At 45.5% G+C, this 25,797-nt stretch overlaps 1 protein-coding gene across 3 annotated transcripts in view; it reads left to right on the forward strand.

The window, feature by feature from the left end:
• The first annotated feature begins 471 nt into the window (after nucleotides 1–471).
• Nucleotides 472–25,797, forward strand: part of Rusc2 (RUN and SH3 domain containing 2) — a 45,611-nt gene continuing 20,285 nt past the window's right edge. The window contains exon 1 of one of the 3 annotated variants that reach the window (XM_051187644.1): nucleotides 472–635. The gene's annotated coding sequence lies outside the window, so the exon portion shown is untranslated. Of the gene's footprint in view, nucleotides 648–20,427; nucleotides 20,567–25,797 lie in introns of those variants that run through there. The other 2 variants (XM_051187645.1, XM_051187646.1) reach the window with 2 other exon arrangements.

Here is a 25,797-nt window from a genome sequence, read left to right on the forward strand (position 1 = left end):
ATTGGTGTCCTTCCCTAGCCCAGGCCGCCCTGCCCTCGGTTTCACCCCTGGCTTACATAGGCTACTTTTTGAAAATCCCAAGTGTCGATCCCTCCCTGCCCACACCACACCCCAGTGGCGAATCCACTGGTCTCGAGGGAAGCCAGGCTTTCGCGTTTTGTCCTTGTTCTGTTTTATGTATGTGTATGTGTATGTATGTATGTATGTATTTAAACATTTCTTCACGATGCTCTCCTGGAACCCACAGTGAGGCTCGCTGCTGAGGCCGAAGCTGGAGGCTGACCACACGCACCTGGCCGCCAGGCCCCGCAGCCTGCGCAGCCCGCCCCTCCGCCTCGAGCGCAGGGCGGCGCCGCACCCGGCTGCAGGCTCGGGGCGAGGCTGTGCGCGTGACTGGCGCCGGGGAGGTGGGCGCGCCCGCGGGCTGGGCGGGCCGAACCAACGCGCTCCGCCGAGGGGCCGCTCGAGGGCTGCCCAGAGCGGACCATCGGCACCACGCCTGCAGGGGGCGCCGGGCGTTACCAACGCCGAGCCGAGGTGGAGCGGAGGGGAGCGCCGGCGTGGGATGCCACGGGACCCCGGGAGGCGGCGGGAGGCGCGAGACAACGCCACCCGCGCGGGAGGACGCGGCTGAGGTGAGCAGCGAGGTAGGCGCGCCTCTCCCCGAGCTAGCGGGACCCTGGGCTCCCACTGTCCCCACATTGCGAGGGGTCCCTCGGGACGGAGCCTCGGCCTGCCCACCCACCCTACCCACAGCCAGGCGCTCGGCCTGCCCGCCCCGCCCTCGCGCCTCCCGTCTGCACCCACTGGTCCCAGGCTCTGCTGTAGACCCTGCTGTTCGGAGGTCCAAGGAACCCTTAGAAACCCAGCACCAGCCAGCCCTCTGAGCACCACCCCAAGTTCATCCCCAACTGTCTCCTCAAACTGTCCCCCTTCCCCGAGACGCCCTGACCGGCTCGTGCCAGCCATCGCTGAACCCACATCTGTGTCCTCCCGGCGGGAGCATAGCTGCCTATCATCTCCGGCAGTGACCGCAGCCGGTCCTCTGTGCCCTCTGTGCCTCTGGCTCCTGGTTCCCAAGTTGGTCCTTGCCCAGCGCCAGCTTCAGTCCTCCCTCATTCTCACCCCGTTTTACCTGGGAGAAACCTTTAGTTCGTTGCTGCCCGGTTTCATCACCTGCCGTGAAGGACAAAGTGATCCAGTTGTCATAGATTAGCCTTGGCTCGCCAGGGTGGCCCTTCGGACGCTGAGAGGGCCATACACTGCTTATCTTTGTTTCCCCAGTCCCCCCACCACAGTGCCTGGCACATAGTAGCACGAATTAAATACCTTATGGGCAGATAAATGGACAAATGAGACCAATGCAGCAACTGCGGGGCAGAAAAGGTGTGTCTAGTTACATAAAGAAGAAGGGTATCATTTAGGGGATTAGTTCAGGCTTGCAGTCTAGGAATATACAGAATTTGTCACCTTTCCATTCGTTCTTCCAGTTTCGTTTGCATTAGGACTTCTGTGTACCTGCTGTGTATGTCATTTTTGTTTTTGTTTTTAAAGGCGGTCTTAGGGCTGCAGAGATTCTTATTGGTTAGTTCCTTTGAGGCTAACACAGATAATCTTGAAAGAGCTTTGCCAGGGTTACAGTTCCTCTTCCTTGGAGACTAGCTTGTTTCCCCTGGGAAGAACTCTAGAGCCAGTCCCAGCCCTTAAATCTGACGTGGTAGCTGGTGAGCTTCAGGCGGATTGAAAATGTGAAGGACCTTGGTTAGGTTCAAGGTTCAGAGACTTATTTTTGGCCCAGGCTTTAAGGAAAGTAGGTGGTGTTGCTGGAAAATGGTAGCTGTTTATAAGCAAGGAAGAAGGGCCTGATAGCATTATTCCAACATGGGTTCAAAGTAATTAGCAAATAAAAATAGTGGCCGAGGGGGTTAGGGGTGTAACTCGCTGGCAGAGCACTTGCCTGGCATCAAGTCAATGGCTTCAGTCCGCTGAAATAAACAAATAGCATAGAGTTCAAGGGTTTTGTAGACCATAAGCAGTAGTGTGGCTTCATGGGAATAAGCCACTTAACACCATCCCTAGTAGCTCCTCCTGCTGCCTGAGCTTGGGCACTTACACAGTTGTTCCTTTCTGCTTTCTGTTGTTTTTTTTTTTGTTTTTTGTTTTTTTTTTGTTTATTTTTTTTAATTGATGTCAAAGGACACTTCTTGTTGTTTTTGGTGTTTTTTAGACAAGGTCGTACTTTGTAACTTGAACTCAAAGACATCTGCCTGCCTCTGCCTCCTGAGGGGTGGAATTAAAGGTGCCGGCCACCACATGCAACTTGACCATCACTTTAAGAAGTCAAGCCTGCCTTTGCCATATGCAAAGGGTGTTTGTTCATATGCCAGTGTCCCGCTTTGATTCCTCCTTCCCTCTGACAAGTCTTTGTAAAGTAAAACTTGAGACATAGAAGCCCAGCATGAGGAGGGGCTCCTGAGCCAAACTAAGCAATATGATTTTTTCACTTTTCTTTTTTATAATCAGTTTATTTTTTAATGAATTTAGAATTCTCTACATTTTCTGGCATAGGCTCCTTGCAGAAGACCTCAGTAGCCCCAGATCATAACACCCAGGATTATTGATTTTGTTGTCCTTAATCCCAAAACATTGTCATAGCATTGTCAGATAAGTTAGTTGCCCAGTTACATTTGAATTTCTGATAAACAACAGAGCCCTATAATTTTACTTGCTAAATCTGGCATAGTTCACGGGGAGGCTTATGTGTTCTGTTTTCCTCTCAGGGCTTGCTTGCAAATTTAGGACAATAACTCACCCTTTTCTTCCTGTCTTCCTGTTACTCATGCACAATGACTGTGCATTCTGCTAAAAGTCACTTGACCAAAGAGGTCATGCAGTACCTGATGGGGTAAGGCCAGTTTCTCTGAAGTGCTCTGATAGATGGGAGTTTAGGTTACCCTGAAGGTACCCACTCCAACAGTGATTTGTAATATTGTTCTTTCTGTCCAGTGAGTCTGGTTTGCATGGGAGCACCTTTTGGGTGGGCAGGTATCAGCACTGCACTAAGACTGCCAGCCTCGGGCACTGGGGTACAATGGTGGGCATGAGATTCTTACACCAGCAGCAAAGCACATTCTGCCTTGTACCAAATTTACTCTCCTTTTCATTGTGATAAAACTTTATGTTCATATTGTACAACCAACTCCATCCATTTTAGAAATTTCATCTTTTAAATTTATGTATTTATTTTTATATGTTTGGGTGTTTCACCTGCACATGTGTATACAGGGGGTCCTTGGAGGGCAGAAGAGGGCGTCTAACCACCCTGGGACTGGAATTACAGAGGACAGTGAGCCAGCATGTGGGTGCTGAGGGCCAAGCCCAGGTCCTCTGGAAAAGCACCCAGTGCCCTTGTCTCTAAGTCATCTCCCTAACCCTTTCTCCATCTTCTAAACTGAGACTCTGTGCCAGTAAGACTTGACTCCCTGCTTCCCCCTCCTCCCATCTCCTGGAGTCAGCATCTCTCTTCTACCTCTCAATTTGGCTGCTATAAATGCCATCTAAGTAGACTCATGATAGTTTGAAATAGTTTCTTTTACCTAACATAATGTTTTCTAGTTTTGTCCATGTTATACCTTATCTCAGAGTCTCCCTCATATATAAAGCTGAATATTCTCAGTGTGTGTGTGTGTGTGTGTGTGTGTGTGTGTGTGCGTGCTCGCGCACGCACGCGCACACACGCGCGCGCACACACACACACACACACACTGGAGAACATGTATGTGCCACATTCCGTTTGTCTTTCTGTTGCTGGACACTTGGACACTTTTAGCTGTTACAAATAATGCTGGAATGAATTTGTGTGGAAGGACGTTTTGTCCCAAGCAATCCCACAACTAGTTAGTCCCAAATAAACACACAGAGGCTTACATTAATTATAAACTCTTTGGCTGATGACTCGGGCTTCCTATTAGCTAGCTCTCTCTTGATAATTAACCCATTTCTATTAATCTCTGTGTCTCCACTTGGTCTTGGCTAACTGGAGAATGCACAGACCTCTTCCTTGCTCGGCAGCTACATGGCATCTCCCTTGCAAGTCACTCTCTGCATTCCCCCCAGAATTCTCCTACTTTGGTGGCCCCACCTATATGCCCTGGCAGGCTACATTCTGCCTGTCCATTGGCTGAAACAGCTTTATTCATCAGTAAGAGAAACCTGTTCACAGCGCACAAAAGGACATCCCTCATCAAATATGAGTGTTGGATATGTTTTAATTTCTTCTTTCAATTTTTGTGATTTATACCAAGAAATGAGTTTCTGGGTTATATAATAGTTTTCTGAGGTGTCTTTTTTTTTTTTTAAATAAAAACCAGCATAGTTTCTCATAAATACTGTGCTATTTCTCATTCCCACCAGTGCACATGCACAAGGAGTCTTTCTTTCTGTATCCTTGCTAACACATACGATTCTGTAGGTGTTAAGGACCATCCTTGTAAGTATAAAGTAATGTCGTTGTAGGTTTATGTTTGTTTCGCTATTCTGTTTTACAATGCCAGGGATCAAATCCAAAGCCTCACACAAGCTAGTGAAATGTTCATTGCTATAGCACAAGCCCTTTTTTTCAGAATTGAGACAGGGTCTAAGTTATTGGGAGTGGCCTTGAACTCAGCATGTTCAAGCAGGCCTTGAACCATGATCTTGCCTTAATTTCTCAGGTGGCTGGTGTTTATTATAACATTTTCATAAATCTACCACTGAGTTATTCATATTCTTCCCTTCCTCTCAGGCCACCCTTCCTCCTTGTGGTTTTGATTTACACTCTGCTAAGGATGAGATGTGAACATCTTTTTATATGTTTACTAGCCATGTGTAGCTCTTCTGTGGAGAAATGTCTATTCAAGTACTAGCCCCATTTGTACTGGGTTGTTTTCTGTTGCTGAGTTATAAGTTATTTATTAAAAGGGGTTCTTAATTGTTCTAGATAATAAAAGGCCAGAATTAGATATAGAGGGAAATGCTGAGAGGTCAGAGAGAAAGCGCAAACCACAGACACACCTCACCTCCTAAACATCTCAGCAGAGAAGAAAACCATTTCCTTTTTGTCCCTGCTTATACCCTGTTTCTGCCTAGCCATGTCACTTCCTGCCTGTCTGTACAGACCTCCAGACCTCTAAGGTTAGCTAGTGACAAGCTGCATTCTCTGACCCTCCACACAGGCTTTATTTGTGCAAGAAAGATATCACCACATATATACATATTTAAGCATTAACATGCTGTCAGATAAGTGCTTTGTGAATATTTTTTCCTATTCCATGAATTGACTTTTCTCTCTTGATATTTTTTTCTTTTGTTTGTTTGTTTGTTCGTTTGTTTTAGATAGGTTCTCCCTATTTAGCTCAGGCTGGCTTTGAATTCAGTACTAAGTTTATCCCTAAGTATTTTTTTATTTTTGATGTTACTATATTTGGAATCATTTTCTTAATTTCCATTTTGGTTTATCCATGGTTAGTGTGTAGAAACACAACTGATTTTTATGTGTTAATTTTGTGTCCTGCCATCATACAAAATTTGTCCTAACTGCTTTTATGGAATTTTTAGTGTTTCCTGGTTGTGAGGCCATTTCCAATGGGAATAAAGATAATTTTACATATTCTTTTTCAATTTGCATGCCATCCTCTTTTTTTTTGTTGTTGTTGTTGTTGTTGTTGTTGTTGTTGTTGTTGTTGTTGTTGGCCTCACTTCTTAGGCAAGGCCCCCTGGTATATGTTGAATAGAGCTGGCAAAGTAAAAATGTACTTTCTCCTAACACACAACCCTTATGGATTTGATGAATTGGTATCTGAGTCCTCAGGTGACACCTAGAAAAACAGCTGGTCCATAATCAACAGTAGAAAATTGTGGGGCTGGAGAGATAGCCCAGCACTTAAGAGCACTTGTTGCCCTTGCAGAGGACCAGAGTTCAGCTCCCAGCACCTATAATCCAACTCCAGGAGATCCAGTGCCCTTTTTTGGCTTCTGTGAAAACCTGCACACATATATTTATATATACACACAGACAAACTTACAGACATGTAAAAAAAAATCATCTTTAAAAAACAGAATTGTCAAGGAAAGGTTACATTATAGCCTATGTACTCTAAATAAAACAAAAGAATATAATACATTTTAGAAGGATTTATACCAAAGCAGCTAAGCCTTTTTGTTTTTACATGTATTATGCAATATATATTACATATATAAGATTTATTTAACTTTATGTATATGAATGTCTTGCCTACATGTACATATGTGTACCACATGTATGCCTGCTGCCCCCAGGGGCCAAAAGTATACTTACAATGCTTACAATGTAAGTATCATTACAAACAGAAGTTGTCATGTTGATGATAGGAACCAAACTTCAGCAAGTGCTCTCAACCAATGAGCCATGTCCTCCATGACCCCTCCCCTAAGTAATTCGATACTTGAACATGAAAACCTCTGTTGCTTGGAATTCTTGGTTTAATACAAACTCTCCCATCTTCTCCAGGAACATAAGACAGCAAAGCCTGTGTGTTTCAGCTTCTTGTGTAAGGCCCTGTGGACAAGAACCATGGGTTGATAACTGTTCTTCAGCTGTGTGCCTGGCTCCCTCTCATAGCTCCAAACTCACAGCCACAAAGAGATGGCCCTGGTTAGACTCAACGGGTCATAAAACAAAGCAAATTGACATGAATGTGAGAAAGATCAGTAGGGAAGATGGGGTGGGACAGGCATTAGGGAGATGAGAGAAGGTAGAGGTGAGAATGATCAGTGTATGTTGCATGAACGGGTGAGATTCTCAATGAAGTAAGACCATCTAACTTCCTGCTAGAATGTAGGTAGCTCAGGCTCCAATGGCTGAATTATTTGCTGTATAACTAAACCAAAAACCCATATTTGATTTGTTTGTATGTTTTTACATTTTTGCGCTTCCTTTCATTTCCTGTACAGTTCTAAATTTTTAAAAAGAAAATTCAGTTTCACATTTCACATACTTAGGCGAAAACGGAAAGTTGTTTTATCCACACACATGTAAAAGGAAAGAGCAGAGAGTTCTCAAGGTGGCATTCATAGCTGGGATAAAAAGGGCCCCGGAGAGGGCTGAGGGCTCTCTGCTGGGCCTAGTCACCCTGGGGTGATTTCCCTCCAAACTGTTCTTTGACTATTAACCCAGTCTGTTGACTTAGCAAACAGCCAAACTTTGATATTCAGAAAAAGAGGTTTCTGATGATTCTGAAGAGCTAGAGATTTTTCTGTAAGATGCTGATGTTAATGGTGCAGGCATGTCGATACCACTGGAGAGTTCTCCTCCTCCTCTGAGCACTGTGGGTGTCTTCCTCTAATCCCCCCCCCCCAAATTTTAAGATGTAAAAGAAAATCTACCTACGTCACCCCTGAAATTCTTGTTGGGAAGTCTAACATGAGGCCCAGGTGCTTAACTACATAAAAACATCCTGAGAAAGGGGGCCGGAGAGATGGCTCAGCAGGTCAGAGCACTGTCTGCTCTTCCAGAGGTCCTGGGTTTGGTTCCCAGCACCTCTGTTTTGGTAACAACCATTTGTAACTCCAGCTTCAATTTCAGCTCTGATCAGCGTAAGGGTTTTCTTCTTGGTGTTTGCATAGCACCTCACAACCACCTATAACTCCAGCTCCGGGAGATTTGATGCCCTCATCTGGCCTCCAGGCTCACACATGGTGCACTTGTATATTCATATACGTAATTTTTTTTAAATTTTGAGACAGTCCCGCTATTTAGCCATGGGTGACCTGAAACTCACTCTGTAGACCGGACTGGCTCACAGAGATCTGTGTACCTATGCCTCGTAAGTGCTAGGATTAAAGATGTGTTATATCTGGCCATAAGGACAGGAATGGAGTCTCTTGAATCCAAAATCTCCCAAAGACCTAGGAAGAACACAGCCTCTTCTAATTTTTGAACTTCTAAATTTATTTTAAATGATTGAGGGGCTGGGGACGCGGCTCAGAGGTTAAGAGCATTAGCTTTTCACACAGAGGGCCCAGTATCAACTTGCAGCACCCACATGGTGGCTCACAACTGTCTGTAACTCCAGTCCCACAGAATCCGACACCCTCTTCTGGCCTCTGTGGATTTCAACCATGCAAGTGGTATGGGCACATTCAGGCAAAACACAGAAAATAAAAAAATGTTTAAATGATTGAATTGCAAGCCAGGATTATAGTTATTGAAGAATTTGCATTAACACATTATTTTAATACAAAAATGCTTGGAGCATATGTGAAAGTCCCTGACACAGGGAAATGATTAGTATTTTAGAAGAACAGATAGAATCAGTGTGGCTGAATGTGTCCCTCATGTTCATTAACCTGAGTACACTGGCGATCCTGGTAGAGACATTATCAGAGAGGTAACAGGAAATGAAATTAGACAGAAAATGATCCAAGAGTTAATGGAAGGCTGGGATAACACACATTGCCAACACTTAGGAGGCTAAGGCAGGAGGATCATGAGTTCAAGACCAGCCCTGGCTGTGGAGTACATTTGAGGCCAGTCTTGGCTCTAGGATCAGATTCTATCTCAAAGAAGTGGGGAGGGGAGCGCAAGTATTGACTGGGAAACTAGATAAATAGAAACATCATGGGTAGCTGATGGATGCCTGCTGAAGAGCATAGAGGCTCTGATGATTTGGGGTCAGGGCATTCACTTTAATGTAAATGTTAACTTGGTTGTGAAGTGAATCGGTAATGCATGGTTTCTCAAGAGCAGCAGCAGTCCCCAGCCAGTGTCTGCCCCTGCGCTGCTCTCCTGCCATCACAGCCAGTGTCTGCACCTGCGCTGCTCTCCAGAGATCACAGCCAGTGTCTGCCCCTGCGCTGCTCTCCAGCCATCACAGCCAGTGTCTGCACCTGTGCTGCTCTCCTGCGTTCACAGCCAGTGTCTGCTGCACCTGTGCTGCTCTCCAGAGATCACAGCCAGTGTCTGCACCTGTGCTGCTCTCCTGCAATCACAGCCAGTGTCTGCTGCACCTGCGCTGCTCTCCAGCCATCACAGCCAGTGTCTGCTGCACCTGCGCTGCTCTCCAGCCATCACAGCCAGTGTCTGCTGCACCTGTGCTGCTCTCCAGCCATCACAGCCAGTGTCTGCTGCACCTGTGCTGCTCTCCTGCCATCACTGCAGCTTTGTTTTGTTTTGCTTTGCTTTGTCTCTAGCAGAGCCTTGCTGTGGAGCCCTGGCTGGCCTGAATTTATTATGTAGACTGAGCTGGAATCAAAATCATGAACATCTTGCCTCTGCGTTACAGGCGTGTGCCACAGCACCCTCCACCTCCACCTACTCTTCTAGTTTTATTTCCTAGCATATCACCAGTGGACTCCAGGTCATGTGCCACCATGACAGACAATAATTACTACTTTCAGGTCTCTTCACTGTTTCACTGTTGGTGGTGTTATTTGTCCCACCAGGTCCCGCCAACCTTCTTAGCTGCAAATAAACACACAGGCACTGTATTAATTATTAAACTGTTGGCCAATGACTAGGGCTTCTTGCTGGCTAGTTCTCTCTTAATTGTTAATCTATTATTGCTAATCTATGTATTTTACATGGCCAATGCATCCTATCTTCCCCGAAGCTACATGGCGGCTCTTCTGCCTACCTTTCCCAGAATTCTCTCTCCTAGTCCCGCCTGTCTTCCTACCTCCTTTGGCCAAACAGTATTTTATTCATCAGCCACTAAGATAACCACATATACAGAAGTACATCCCCCATCATTTCACTAGCTATGTCCACATTTCTAAATAATGCACTTATTTCATTACTTCTTTTATTTACTCATTATGTAGCCCAGGTCACAGCCATCTTTCTGACCTGAGATTACAGGCTTAGACCACCATGCCTGGTTTATTAACTCAGTATGGCGTATACTTGCGTGTATGAGTGTGTGTTGTTGTTTTATTTTGTTTTGTTTTCAAGACAAGTTTGTGTAGCCCTGGCTGCCCTGGAGTTTACTGTGTAGTCTGAGCTGGCCTTGAACACAAAGAGATAGCCTTGCCGCCCCCACCCCAGTACTGGGATTAAAGGCATGCACCAGTGTGTGTGTGTGTGTGTGTGTGTGTGTGTGTGTGTGTGTGTGTGTGTGTGTGTGTGTGTGTTTCTGAGCAGAGCCAGTAGCCCAGAGTGATTTAGAACTCACTTTATACTGTGTACCGATCTTGATGTCCTAACCCCCTTCTGCCACTGCCTCCCAAGTGCTGGTGCTGTAGTCCTGTGCCACCAAACCCAGCTATTTTTTTCTTGATTTTAAATAACATGACTTCCTAGCATAGAAAGCAAAAACGTAGCATTCATAACCTACCTGCTTCTTTGCTGGTCCGTGGTAGCTCACGTGTTTAATCCCAGCCCTTGGGATGCAGAGGCAGGCTCAGGCAGATATGAGGCCAATCTGGTCTACAGAGCAAGTTCCAGGACATCTAGGGCTACAGAAAGAAACCTTGTCTCCAAAAAACAACAATAATAATAATAACAATAATAGTAATAATAACCTACTTTCTTCACAAGTTCTAATTAAGTTAATACCTTGCATTTTCTGTGAATCTTGGCCTGTGAACCTTGTACCATGTGTAACTTTTAGTACACCTTTTTGCTTGCTTAATTTTCTGTATCTGTTCCTGATTCTCCCCTAAGTTCTTTGGCAGAACTGTGAAAATGCCTGTTATTTTCTAAAGGGCCAACCGTGCTTCTTACTGCTCTACCTAGACTCTTCTAGACTCTTGCTGCTCAGCCTTCATCTGATGAAGGTCCTTCCAGGCCTCACTTAAACACCTGTGCCACAGGGCAGAATTCCCTCCTGCTTGTTTCTGACCAGGCCCTTTGCTTATTTGTTTATCATAGTTTATACTTGTATGTGTGTGATGTCATCTGCCTTCTTCTACAACAGTGTAAACTTTTACCGTTTGAAAAATTTGTTGAGAGTTGAGGGAGTCCCAAATTAGAGCATTGGTTGTAGGAATTTAGAAGACAGGATAAATCAGTCTTTTTTTTTTTTTTTTTTTTAAAGACCTAATCCTCTGTGTAGTCCTGGCTAACCCAGAATTTGAGCCAAGCTGGCCTCTCTTACAAAGCTCCCCCTGCTTCTGCCTTGTGAGTGTTGGGAGAAAAGACATGCACCACCACTCCTGGCAAGAGTTTTCTAAAGCAGAGTTATGTGGTATTCTATATGTAAATAATGACTTTAAAGAGAATCTTGTCAGCCCGTGAGTTCTTGTGGAGGACTCTCCCACTGTGTTCTGTCGACAGTGGGAGATCCAGGTAGTCATGCCCTAGCTATGTTTATTGGATGGGGAGTTTTTGATTTGCAGATGGTACCTGTCTTTCTCTGTGTTCTCTTGGGATGTTTCCTATGACACAAGAGCAGAGAACAGAGCTGTGATGCAGTTACCTGTTGAACAGGAAGCAGCGGCCATAATAATGACATGGTTCCCTGCTGTAAATTAGATTCCTGAAATATATTTAGTATAGTTGTTGCTTACTGAGGTAAATACCAGTCACTGTCTTTGACATCATGTGTCTTTTCTCTAACTTTTCCTTTCGCCTGTAAGAAAGCTATTATTACTGTCTCCATTATAAAAATGAATCTGAGGGCTGGAGAGGGGATTCAGTGGTTAGAGCACTTGCTGCTCTTAAAGAGGACCTAGGTTGGTTCCCTGAACCCACATGATGACTCAGTCATTGTAACTCCAGTCCTGGGGGAATCTGATACCGTATCCTAGCCTCCAGTGGTACCAGGCACCTGTGTGGTACACAGACATGCATGCAGGCAAAACACCCATACAAAATTTTAAAAGTAAATAAATCTCAAGAGTTTTTAAATTAATCTGAGACCGAAAGTAATCATTATCACTTGCCTAGTGCTATGGAATTTTCCTTTACAGAAGCCAGATACAATGGTACATGACTAATTGCAGCTACGCAGGAGGCAGAGGCAGGAGGATCATAGTTTCTGTCTAGCTTGGACTATATAGCAGCAACCTGTCTTAAGAAAAAGTGGAAAAACAGCCAGATGTCGTGGTACACGCCTTTAGTCCCAGCACTCAGGAAGCAGAGGCAGGTGGATCTCTGTGAGTTTGAGGTCAGCTGGTCTACAGAGTGAGTTCCAGGACAGCCAGGACTATATAGTAAGACTGTGTCTGAAAAGCAAGAACAAGAAGGAAGGAAGGGAGAGAGGGAGGGAGGGAGGAGGAAAAAACTAGAATCTTATACCCACCTTTTCATAGCTCCTACATTGACCACAAAGAGATAAAAATAAATGGCCTGAGGTTGTAATGGGTAATGTGAGTGCTTATGCCTCAAGTATAAATATCAAATATAAATGGGCTAAACTCCAACAAAATCCATGAGTGAAAGTAGACCTCAGCTGGATCAGGGTGTTGATCTCTTCTAGCAGCTATGTGGAAAACAGCATTTTCAGTTTAAACACTCAAGAAAGATGTTAAGGCTGGGGAGATGGCTCAGTGGTTAGGAGCACTAGCTAGTTAGCTGCTGGACAAAACTGAGAAAGAGAGAGAAAGAATTCCTGTGTACATGGGTGCACAAATATGCACAGGCACACGTATGTGTAGGTCTGTGTAACACAGAACAAACTTAGGTTAAGCAGTCTGTCTCTGCTTCTCTAGCACTGGGATTACAAATGCTCACCAGGTTGGCTGACTTTTCATGTGGGTTTGATCACACTCAAATTGTGAGTACTTAGTTAACATGTACGTGCATTCATGGTGCCTTGGAAGCCCTGGAATACCCTGGAACTGGAGTTAGAGATGGTTGTGACCTGCCATGTCAGTACTAGGAACACTCCCACATCCCCTATCGGAGCAGCTAGAGCTCTTATCCATTGGACCACCTCTTCAGCCCACTTTAATTATGTTTGTGTGTGTTCATTACTAAGAATTGAACCCAGAAACATACATGTCAGGTGAGAACTCTATCTCTAAATTCATTCCCAATGATTTTTATAATGTAATTTTTTCCTTCTGATTCAGCCATCCCCAAGGCCTAATTGATAGTCTGTATGTTTATGTTTTAGTAGGGGATGGTGTTGGGGAGAAACCAGTGCCTTTTATATGTTAGGCAAGTGTGCTGTCACTCAGCTACTTCCCACCCCAACCTGCATCATCTTGCTCGTATTGTTTGGTCTCCCTAGGTGAGCTAGTAGCTTCATGAAGTTACATAAGACAAATAGCCACCAGGTCTGTTTGTCCACATAGTATGGTACCTGGCACTTCATAGGTACTCAGTTGTAATTACTAAATTATCTAGTTTGGGGGGTAAGAGTGACATCTTGGAGTCCTTAGGACCACAAATTCACTGTCAATGTACCTGAAGCAGGGACGAAACCCTGCCACCACCTGGTTGGTATGCAGTTGGCTTGGGTTGTTGGATTCCCAAGATCCTGCCTCTTTTGGAGTGGGGCCCCAGAGGCCTGATGCCAGATGTACTCTGTTTTGGCAAAGGGGCTTGTCCTTGTTGTGAGGTTTGATTGTAAGTGGATTATGCAGTGTCCTGTCCCCATGTGAACCCAGTGGGGCTGCAGTTGGCAATGGGAGTGAAGAATCGTGCTCCCCCTGCCAGAACCTCCCTCCCTCTAGAAACGGCCCCAGTGTAGGTTGTCCAAGCAGGACGTGCCCAGCCCTTCCTTGAAATTCTGAACAGCCTGAAGAGTCTTCCAGATGGAGTTGGAATAGCTCCCAGGGAGGACAGTGGGTCTTATGTAACTTCATAGGCTGCCCTCTTTTTTTTCTCCTCCCTGCCCTTTTAAGGAAAAAAACACAAATTGTTCCTGAACTAATGCTAGACTTTTTGCCACGCATCCTGCATTCTTTCCTTGCTACTCAGCAGCCCCCATGACTAGCTAATGGCTGGTGAGGTTAAAGGGTGAGGTAGGAAGACGGAAAGAGGAAGGAATGTCAGAACACTTTGTTCTGGGTCTCATGCTTGGGCCTAGGCCCAGCAGTGGAAGTGGTCCCTGGGGCACTTCTCTGCATGTCCCAGAAGCCAGCCAGTGAAGTTCTTGTTTCCTCCCCAGAACCCGACACCCTGGCAAAGAGAACTGGAGACAGACTGTATAAACTGTCCACACTTGTGACAGCTGTGGGCCCCTCTGGAGAAACACATCTTTCCAGTGTAGTTTAGTGAAGGTTCAGTTGCTGAATGAGTTCAGAGATAGAGTTCTTGCCTGGCATGCGTAAGCTCAGGACACATCTTAAGCATCTGCTATGTACCAGGCTTTAGGCTAGGTTAGGGAGCTACAAAGATGAAAAACACAGCTGTTATCTGTAGCATGCAGCCAAAGAGGAAAGAAAAAATTGCATGAGATGGTGATACTTAAAGTAGCTTATAGCCCTTAGGGTCATGTGCATACTCATGGTTTTATTTCTTTTATAAGGTTGACCATCAGGTTTGTATCCATCTGTGAAGTATTGTGCTAACCCAGGATTAACAAAACTTTAGGAAAATCTGAGGGCTCTGTAGGAGTCATCTAGACAAATGAGCAGTTTCGAGACAGTACAGAAACCACAGGACAAAGAGCCTGAAGAGATTGTGAAAGGTCAAGTATACCTTTGAGAAGTTGGGATTCTTTGGAAATCATTGACAATTTCTAAATAGTCCCCAAACTGTACAATTTACAAGGTATAATATGATATTTCTGTCTTTACATAATGTAAAACAATCAAGTCACGGTAATTGGCATATCCTTCACCTTAAACATTTACCATTTGTGTGATATATGTTTAGAAATATTCAAAATCCTCTCTGCTAATCATTTTTGAAATATTCAGTCAGTTATTCTGTTAAGAGTTTTTAGGGAAGAGAGTAATATAATAGACTTCATTTTAAAAGGATGACTCAAGGTCTCAAGCTAGATGTTGTAAAGATTCAGACAAGTGACAATTATAGGTTAGTCTTTAGTAAAATAAGGATAGAGAAAGGTGGATAGGATCAATAAGACTTGATTATTAAGATGTGGTAGGACATCTAAAGTAGAATATATATATGTGTGTGTGTGACTTGGATAAGATGGAAAGTTTATTTCTACGCAATAGCAGCAGAAGTGCTACTCTGTGTAGTCTCTGCCATTCCAGGCCCCTTCCATCTTTTGTGCAGCTTCCTGCTGCTGTAGGCACGAGCCCTCAGCAGCTCAGGAACTGATGGGGAGATGCAGAGTTGACAGACTAATCACTCAACTGACTCTCTATCTGAAGGAGTAAAACTTAATTCCCTGGGGCCAGCAAAAAAAGTGACACACACACACACACACACATCTCCAACATGTCAGGGTCTCACCTAGGGTGCTGACAATGGCAAGGTCAGAGAAACTGAAGAGGAGATGCAAAGTAGGTGAACTACTGGACAGACAGACAGACACTTGAGGTCTTTTCTACTCCATTCTTTTTCTGTTCTGTTCTTTTACCCTCATGTTCTCCTTTTTCATTTTATTTTTCCCTTACAGCTTAAGTACCCCAGCAGAATCTTTCAAGTGATATAAATATTACAGTGGGGTTACATTCTATTTTTCAAGTAAGTAATTACAATGAATAAAAGTAAAAAACATGTTTCTCATTTCCATCACATGATGAAACATTTTACATATTACAGGTGAAAAGTAAATTATCCCCAAGAACCTACATACATTCCAGGCAGCTTGTTACAGATTAACAGAGTGTAAACAACCAAGGTATTTTTCTCAGCCAGTTCTTTTACTGGCAGGCTGCATTCTGTGGTTACAAAGAAAAGATCAATTATTTTATTATTTATCTCAAAAGATAATCTAATAAAAAAATCTTAAGAGAATCACAAGTCTAAACTTTTATATATGAAAAACAGTCATTTCTAATTTAAATCCCTGGGTACATACCTACTCATCAACATTTTTTTATTAAATCATATCAGGAACCTTAAGACAGAAGAGAGCACAAAATCAGTCATCACCTTCGGTCACCCTTTCTAGCAAGAAAGGTATGTCAGCAATAGTCACATTGCCGTTGTTTTGTTCCCTGACCTCAATGAGTCCCTCATTCAACTATCAAAAATGTGTCTTTATAAACAAGATTTTCTACCTTAAAAACATTTAACCTACCTTCCTAACAATCTCTATGTGTAGATTCTTTCTAAGAGTGGTGGCTGAGTCATTAATCTGCTCCAGCAGCAATGCTTGGGAAAAGTCCATCACTATTATTATAAGTACGGGTGACACTGCCCAGTGAGGGGCTAGAAACCTCCTAAGAGTTTTCATACAACTCACAGATTATAAGAGATGTGGTGGTCATGAAAGCGATAAATAGAGCTGTGCTCAATAGCAGCATGAGGTCCTAGAGACATGTAGTCCTTGGGCCTCTGCCTCTTCAAGGCTTACTCGGGTATGGCTTTGCTGATCGCCAAACCACATTCTATGAGTTCCAAAACTGCTTACTGTTCCGCTTGTGTGTCTCCTGACAGCTTCTGCCAGGCCATTGTTATGGCCTTAGGTAGTGACTACAGTTGTCACACCTACCCTGCTGGCAGTAGGATAGGTGAGAGAGGAAGGGTGTATCCCATTCATCATACAGAGATTGCCCCAAAGCCTACACACTTCCTCTTCAAGCACACTCACTCCTGCAGGGGAAATAGGAATACAGAATTCAACTTGGACAACATTGTATTCAGCCGAGTTACCAAAGCCGAAAAGAGGTAAGAGTGAATATTTGATTGGCAGCTAACAGTCTGAGGTTAGGGAAGGTAGCGAACTAATTCAGTACAGCCCAAAAGGTAACACCAAACACTTGAAGAGACTTCTTTAGCCACTAGGCAAAGATGAACATATTGTGAAGAGTAAATAAATATTAGTTCAAAAAAGGCACAAGGTTAAGCATGAATATAAAACTGTACTGCTTTGATGCCAATCACTACCATAGGAAACCGCCATGGTTATGATTGGTAATATCTTGTCATTTATTAATAGTCATTGAGAAGGGTAGTGATTTTTCTTCTATTTTAGAACAAAATCTAAACAAGTCTCAAATTAAGGCATTTACTGGGTGTTCTCTACCGAGGACATTAGCAGTGTGTTAGAGTAATGATAGCAGGACTTGAGAGCGAGTCAGACCAGCGTTCGCAGCCCAGCGCTTTCCCACGTGTGCGTGGAAACCACTGCCTTCCATGTAGCCAAGAAGACCCTTAAGTATCTCACCTGTTTCTCAAGCCCACTTTCCGATATGGCCATCGTGACCTAGAAGGGGGAAGCCCGGGAGGGAGCCATGGCCCTCAACCTGATTGTGTCAGTGATCACGGTTCTGAAATGCTTTGCTCAGGTACTTTATTTCATAGCACTTACGTTTCCTGTTCTTCATATTTTTCAAATCCTGTTCTTACTTCACCACCAAAAGATAGCCACAAGTAGCCAGTCCCTTTTCAGGTGGCAGACCTGGAGCTTGTGAGGACAGGTAGCCTGCCCCATATGACCCAGGACATCAGAGAAAATGCCAGGAATGAAAGCAGAGAATGAAAGCAGTGTTCCTGCCCTGGGCTTCCTGCCATGGTCCTAGGCATGCCAGCTTCCACCCTTATCGCTGGTGATCAAATCTGGTTGTCTCTGGGGCTGCATTGTTGTTCTGACGACCAGGTAGATACGCGTTGAATGACAGAAAAAGAATGTACTGACTGAGTTCACACCCTGGCTCCTTGTGCCGCTGACGTGCCCCTGAGTCAACCATAGCAGGGAGGTGAAGGAGTCCTTGCTGCCATGTGCTTGCCTGGTTTTTTGCACTGCAGCATTCCTACCTGATGTGTGGGACATTTTTGTCATTCTCCAGCAGTCTGCTGTTGATGAGTAGCCCCTCAGTAGGCCTGTCTGCGTCTATTTACATGAGCAGTCCAGCTGTCTGCTTCCTCACAGTCCTGTCTGCCTGATGGGGCAGGGACTCCCTCCCACTCGCCTTGGGGCTCCCTGTGCTGTGGTCAGCGTTTATAAGGTTACTGGGACCCCACTCTGTAGGCCTTTGGGAAGAGGTGACGTGGGCTCTGGCTTCTGGCCAGACAGCCGGTTTCTTGTTGGCTCTAGCCTGTTGTGTCCTGTAGGAGTGCAGCTCTACTGGCACAAGTTTCTAAGAAATGTGATGTTCCTACTGGAAACTACAAACCACGTGAGGACAGTCTCAGCCTGATCTTTGTCTCACGCGTCCCAAGAATTCCTTTCTTTTTCCCATCAGTACACATTGCACTTGTCTGTGACTTGTACATGGCAAAGCTCGGGAATGCTGGGTGGGAATCCTTCCTCGACTTTGTTCAGATCATTTCAATACAGCCAGTTTGTACAAGTGTACATATACCTACGTCCCAACTGAAACAACCGTTAGCTCTTCTAGAAGAGGCCTACCCGACTGAGGAGAATGCTTTGGGCAGCAACCTTCAATTTGAGGCTCATGTGATCACAGAGATTTCAGACTGGACACCTGGGCAGCTGACATCTGCATGCTCCACTTCCCTGTCTATTAACACTGAACTGTTTCCACAAAGCTTGCTTCCTTCAGAACCCAGCTGAGCAACCTGGAGAAGCCTGAGGCCACTCCTGTAGCAAGAAGCTGCCCTACATTTGGACAGTAACCAGGAAAACTTGATACTGAACGCCTGAGTGTAAAAATAAACACCTCGTACAGTTCTGTCTTAATCCATAGCCATCAGAGTTGCTATTATTAGTCCGTAGGCTGAACAGGCAGCTGTGATTGGGCATACAACAGCCTGGACAGACCTATCCTGCCATATTGGGATCAGGCTGTTCCTCCCTTCACCCACTGGGAGCTGAGCTGGGGCTTCAGGAGACGTGCCTTCAGTCTGGGAACATGGCTTACAGCAGGTAACACTATTGGTAGAGTGGCCTCTTTGCTCTGCGAGGTAGAGTGAGACTCCAGGAAGGCTACCATTGTAGATCTGTTGGACACAGGATCACCAGGCCTAATGCAGGGGGAGGAGGGAGGAAGGAAGGAAGGAAGGAAGGAAGGAAGGAAGGAAGGAAGGAAGTGACGGACATAACTGTCCTTCCATTTCCTGATTCTGTCTTTGTGTTTTGGACAGTGTCTCTTTCCGTCCAGGCTGGCCTCCCACTTGCTGTGTAACTGAGGATGCCTCCCTTTCTGTAGTGCTGGGATTACAGGTGTGCATCATCATGCCAGTTTCTTCCTTTGATTTAGATAATCTGCCCACAAATACCTCAGACCCAATTTAGATTTTTCTGAACACTGGGAAAGAAGAAAAGAAACAAGAACCCTAGTCATCTACCGGAGACAGAGTAATAATAGTGACATGTTGCTGAATATGTATGTCAGGTGTGACATGTGCTCTTTAATTGTACTTCAAGCCTCTGAAGGAATATCACAGCAGTTTACAGCCTGGAGTTTCCCAGAGTTCCATAGCTGCCAGGCTATGGAATTAGGCCCATCTCTTTTTCTTTTTTGGTTTTCGAGACAGGGTTTCTCTGTATTGCTTTGGAGCCTGGAACTACCTCTGTAGACCAGGCTGGCCTCGAACTCAGAGATCTGCCTGCCTCTGCCTCCTGAGTGCTGGGATTAAAGACCTGTGCCACCCACGCCCGGCTGGAATTAGGGCCATCTTAACATCAAGTCCCTTCTCTGTACAGTAAGGAACCAAACCTCTTGAGTCCTCAAGACAAAGGCAGACTCCACACACCTGCTTGTTAAATTATTTAAGTGAACAAAACAAAGCTTAAGCTAACCTTGGTCTTATAACTAAAGCAAATACTATTACTGGTATAAAGAAAGTCTTTGCTGTTGCCACTACAAAGGTAGTTCAGTGCTCTTCCCAAGCGTGGAGAGCTAGACTCTGGAAGCCACCATCTAAACTCTACTGGAAAAGAAGGCACATCCAGGAAAGGCTTCCACGGTGACAGAGGAGTCCCAGAGACACAGACCCCACCGCTGAGAGCGTGGCGGGACGGGAACCAGGTCCCCTAGAGAAGTGGGACTATGATGACTGCCACGCTGAGGCCGGGCGGACTTGGAGATTTCCTTGAAAGGCATCTAGGCTTCCCTCAGCTCTCTCCCTCACCTCCCCCACCCTGGCCCCACAACTGGTTTGTGTAATTCAATCTAGATTCTTCTCATAGCCACTTCTCTATGCATATGTGCCCTTTTATTTACAGCTCTGGACAAACTGATTGGTTAGCAGTGTGGCTGCCTGCATGCTTCAGTCCACTGTCTGGGAGGAGGGGGAGCAGAGAGCACCGTGACTTTGCTTCCCAGAGCCCAGGAGCCAAAAGGCACTATCAAAGGATAAGCAAGGTGTTGACCATACTGGACAGTTGAGAAGCAGTTCAGGGTCCTTTGATCCAGCTATCTTACTCCTGCAAATCAGTGCTTAAGAACTGTCTCCGAGCAAAGCAGGCCATACAGGGCTTGGGCTATCCCTGCCTCTAGTCTCGGTGGTGCCTTGCTCCCTTACTTCACCTGCATCTGGCATCGGGAGACTTTGTGGGCCTCATTGACTGCTGCATTCTCCATCCCTTCTTTCTGAAGAGCCCAGTCTGTCAAGGTAGGCCCTGAATCTTACCTGGTTCCCTGATGTCCTCCTCTCCCCTCTAGTTGTCTAAACTCAGAAGAAATAGGATTTGTGGCAGGTTCTCTGTTTCTAGAGACATAACTGTGACGTGACAAGCCGGCCTCTGAGAGTGAGGAGTGTGTGTGCTCGTTCCTGTGGAATGAAGTGGGTGGGAGGGAGGCTACTCATTAACATCTTGCATAGGAACCCTCTCTGGACTTAGGATTTGGTTTACTTTGCAATTATACCTGAAAGGGACTGTAATAGGTCTCCAGGATGACCAGGTGCTAGAAGCTGAGCTAAGGAAAGATGCTGGCCTGAAAAGACTGATTGTCTAGGTATAATCCCTTCCCTACAAAAAGAGACCCTGGAGCAATTTACTATCAGGTTTTTGTGAAATAAAGGAAGTGATTCTTGGCTAGCAACTGTTGGTGGTTTGTTCTTTTTCTGGGTGTAAAGGCCCAGCGCTGCAGTCCCCACTCATTGAGTTGGGACCTAAGGAGCTCTAGCCACTGCCGAGACTAAGAAGCTTGGAGCGGGCATGAGTTTTGCCAGGGGTTTTTTTCTGTCAGTGATGCTTTAAAGGTATCTGCACATTGTCAGGTCATAAGGAAGCAGACAGACTTGGGGAAAAGACATACAACCACACTAGGTTGCCCTGTCCTGCCGCAGGGTCAGGCCTTTTGCAGGGTGTTTGTGTTGAGTTTTAGAGGCAAACTTCTAACTGAGTTCTTCAGCAGCAAAGGCAAGAAGCCCAAAGCAGAACTGTGCTTGGAAAGAGGACTCTCACTATATTAGGGAGGCCTAATAAGGAAGCAGCTGGTGTGTCTGGGACAGCCCTTCCAGAACACTCCCAGAATTCTGGCCAGCCTTGCTTGGAGTCCAAAATAACATGAAACCAGTTAGGAAGAGTATCCTGTTCAGCTAGGAGCAGCTACACTGCCCAGAGGGAAGACAGACGACCTTGTGGGCGTCGGCTGGCATTCCATTTGTAAAGGCAGACTTCTGAGGTCATGACCAGGTGTGCTCACACATCTGACAGCTTGTTTATTCTCCTTGTAACTCAGCCACTGATTGATACCCACTATTAATGCCAGCTCATAAATCTCCAAATTCTCTGAGCATCTCTCATGTATTTCAAAGACAAGCGCTTTCCTATGGAGAAGTCAGCACCTTCATCTAATCTCACAGCCTCTGAAGGCACAGAAACTTAAAGCCAGGAAAGGGGGTTCTACAAGAGAACACTCATAACTTCACATACAGAACAAAGCTTATTTCTGCTCTGGGAGGCTTAGTCTGCTGTTTTATTAACAATTGATTTAGGAGCTTTGCAGGAAGAGGTGATTTCTTGTTTTGAATATTTTTTGTGTGTTCGTGTGTGTACATTTGTGGGTCATGTGTGTGTGCATGCATGTGGAGACTAGAGATCCATGTCAGGTGTCCTCTTCACCTCATTGTTTAGAGGCAGGGTTTTCCTCTGAAGCTAGAGCTCACCTGTGTGGCTAGACTGTCCAGCGAGCCCCAGGATCCTCCTCCTTCCTTGGCTCAGGAATTACAGGCATACTGCCATTATGTCCAGCCTTTTCCGGCTCTGAATTCAGGCCCTCAAACTTGCATGGCCAGCATTTAGCTGACTGAGTCATCTCCCCCAGCCCCCAGAGATGACTTCTTTTAGTTGAACCATTTGTTTCATTCTTCATATTCTTCAGGTTCTACAAACCATGTTCAGTCCTGTCTTTGCCTCTGCCCAGATGTTTTTGGGATGTTTTTTCTTTAAGTGGTAGAATCCTTTTGAATTCTATTCAGAGCCCCACAATGGGGAAAGGAGATTGGGGACCTTGGTGCTTTATGTCCCAGCTTCAGCCAGAGCAGATCTGTTTTGTATATTAAGGCTAGGAAAAGAATTGAAATCCATGTTCTAATTCTTGTATCATACCGCTGCCCTGCCCACCCCAGAGGCATATTGACAATAATTGACAAAAATTTTAATGAAACTCTAAGTCCCTTTTCTTAGATTACTATTCCCAAACACCCCTCAGTGCCTTATACATACCAGTTCTATAGATGCTCATAGTGTGATTTTGGAAGCTGGGAGATGACTGGATCAGTAAAGTACTAGCCCTGTAAACATGAGGACATGAGTTTGATCCTTAGCACCTGTGTAACAGCAGGTGTCAGTGGCAGGCCTGTAATCCCAGCAGTAGAGAAGCAGAGACAGGCAGATGCCTGGGGCTTGCTGACTAGCTAATTTTGCTAGCCTCAGTGACTTTGTAAGCATGCACGTACCAACCCTACACACACACACACACACACACACACACACACACACACACACACACACACGCACACGCACCGCATGCACACACAGATCTTAAAAGTCGCAGGATGGACCAGTGAGTTGGTTCCGTGGGTAAAGGTGCTTGTCACCAAGCCTGACAACCTGAGTGCAATTTCCAGAATCCACATGAGGGTAAAGGAGAACTGACTCCTGAAAGTTGTCCTCTGACCTACATATGTATATGTGAGTATGCATGCATGCACACACACATACACTAAATAATAAATGTGCAAGGAGGAATTGCCTCAGGATGCTTCTAGATCAGAAGAGTACAGTTTATCATAATTTATTTTGACTTGTTTTAATTTGAGCATTTGTTATCTTTGCTATTTGATTCAGCCATACGGTTTGGGGTGAAACATGGCCAAGCATGGATTCTGCTGTTATCAAAAATACCTGAATAGAACAGCACAAACAAAAGTACTCCCTTATTTCCAAATAAGTTCCCTGAGGCGAAAGGTCAATGGAGAGGTTATTGGGAAAGATTAGGGACAAAGGTATTATTACATAGTCTTTTTGCTCTGTCCCTCTTGAGACAGGGTCCTGCTATGTAATCCAGGCTGACCACAAACACGGTCCTCCTGCCTCCAAATAGTAGGATCACATGTAAGGAGTAAGGTTTTCCCACCTGCCTGATCTTGTCCTGCCGTAGCTGCACCAGCCCCAATTAACACACTGAGACTCTGTATTTGATATTATGCTGTTGGCCGGGTACTAGTTTCTCACTGGCTAGCTCTGTCTTAAGTATTAACCCATTTCTATGTATTTCTACGTGGTCTTATCTTACTGGAGAGAGGCGGCAAGCGGATCTGCCTTCTCCAGACTCTCCATGTTGACTCCTCCTTACTCCTTCCTCTTTCCTCCTTGTCTCCTAGACCCTCCTATCTCCTTTCCTATTGGCCAACAGTGCTTTATTCATTAACCAGTATGAGAAACATATATACATAATGGCATCTCCCATCAATCACAGATGCTAAGATCACTGCACCTGGCTCCTTGTTCTTTGTGTTAGGACCTATCCTCAAAAATCTAGTGTTCTTCAGCTCCAGATTTATATTTGAGAAGCATACATTAGGAGTTGGGGGGGGGGTTGGCTCAAACTGCTCTTCCAGAGGACCTACTGTAGTTCCCAGCGCCCACACAGCAATTTTAGGAGATCCAACACCCTCCTGGCCTTCTCTGACACCAGGCGTGCAGTGAGGTTGTGGTCTGTTGTGTGCTGGTTTAAAGGAAGCACTGAACGTGTGAGAGGCATCCCTAGTCCTGCCAAACAGTGCTTGACTTGGCCTGACAGAAGTGTCAGGGATAGAGACCCTGGGCCCCGAGCTCTCACAGGAATCAACTGTGCTCTATGCATGTGGTCACAGATGACCGGCTCAACCTACAGCAAAGCCTCTAAATGTTCTATATCAGCTCCAGAAGAGGCAAGGACTACGAAACCTTCCCAGCCCTCCTGAGAGGACTAGTCATGTCTTAATGTTGTAAATCCCTCCCTTTCTCCTTCCTTACATTCTTAATTGTTTGCTACCTTGTAGGATCAGGGCCGACTCTCCCTCAAGCAGGTCAAGGTTGGAGATGAGTCTTTAGCCACTTTCCATCTCTGTAATTCAGTTCTGTTCTGTATGGAGTCAGGAGACACACAGGTCTCATAAGGCATGGAGAAAGCAAGAAGGGGAAGAGACGGAGTGTAATGGCACACACCAGTAATCTCAACACTCAGGAGGGCAAGGCAGAAGGATTGGCCCCAAGTTTGAGACTAACCTTAACTGTACATCGAGTTGGAGACCTGTCTGAGCTATACATAGCAAGACTCTGTCTCCAGAGCCAAGAAAAAAAAAAAAAAAAACAGTTAATTAAGCCTGTGACCCAGACCCATGCTTTCTCCAAAGGCTTCTTGAGACCTGATGTCCAGAGTCTTCTCCATGGAGTCACGACAGTGTAGTCAGCCCTCCATACCATGGGCTCTGCATACTCAGATTCAACCATCTGTGGAGTAGAAATACTCAGGAGGAAGCTGGGGCATGGCGTAGGGACAGAGAGCTTGCTTGGCATACATAAAGCCTTCAGTTCAATCCCCACTTCTGGAAGGGGGGAAAAGAGGAAGGGAAACAGTTCAGAGTGAAGATTGAGTGGACAGGGCTGGGGCTTGGGACTGCCTCTCTGCGGATGTAGCAATCCCAATCAGACCAAACAAACCGAATTAGAAAAGGCCCACGTTTAATGGATACCACACTCCTGTGTGGCCTTCCAGCCCCCCACCCCCACACCCCAGAGAGGAGAGGGAAAGGGTAATGGGAAAAACCAGAGTCTGGTTTCTGGGGGGACAGTTTAAATACCCTGTGGGAGTGGTCTTGAGCATCTCTGGCAGGAGTCATCATTTGGTGGGCTTTCCGAGATGCAGCAGGGTTTGGAGGGAGATGGGGGAGGGGGCTTGGGTGGAACTTCCACCATACCTGGAACCACCAAGCCTACCTTGGGCAGCTGGCTGGCTGGTTGGTTTGTGGGACTTTTGAAACAAGGTCTCTTTGTATGCTCTGGCCACCCTGGAATTCAGTATGTAGACCAGGCTGGCCTTAAAATGACAGAGATCCTTCTGCCTCTGCCTCCCATGCGCTGGGATTAAAGGCGTGCACCACCATTTCTGGCCTAAAAGTTGCTGTTTTGAAGGGTAGCATGGCTGCGCAGTGGCACAGTGTGAACAGAGAGGACACCATCACTACTACTCTTTATTCTCACTGATGGGCCCAGAACGGAACAAGCAAGAGATGGAGGTCCAGTAGGCCTACAGGCAGAGCAGGAATTTTTCTTTGTTCTGAGAAATCAGCCTCTTTCCCTTGCCTGCCTTTCTCTGGGAGGCGCTTCCTGGACTCTCCACCTGGTTTATTCT

The sequence above is a fragment of the Phodopus roborovskii genome, unplaced genomic scaffold, assembly GCF_943737965.1.
Source record: "Phodopus roborovskii unplaced genomic scaffold, PHOROB, whole genome shotgun sequence".
Taxonomy (NCBI): Eukaryota; Metazoa; Chordata; class Mammalia; order Rodentia; family Cricetidae; genus Phodopus; species Phodopus roborovskii.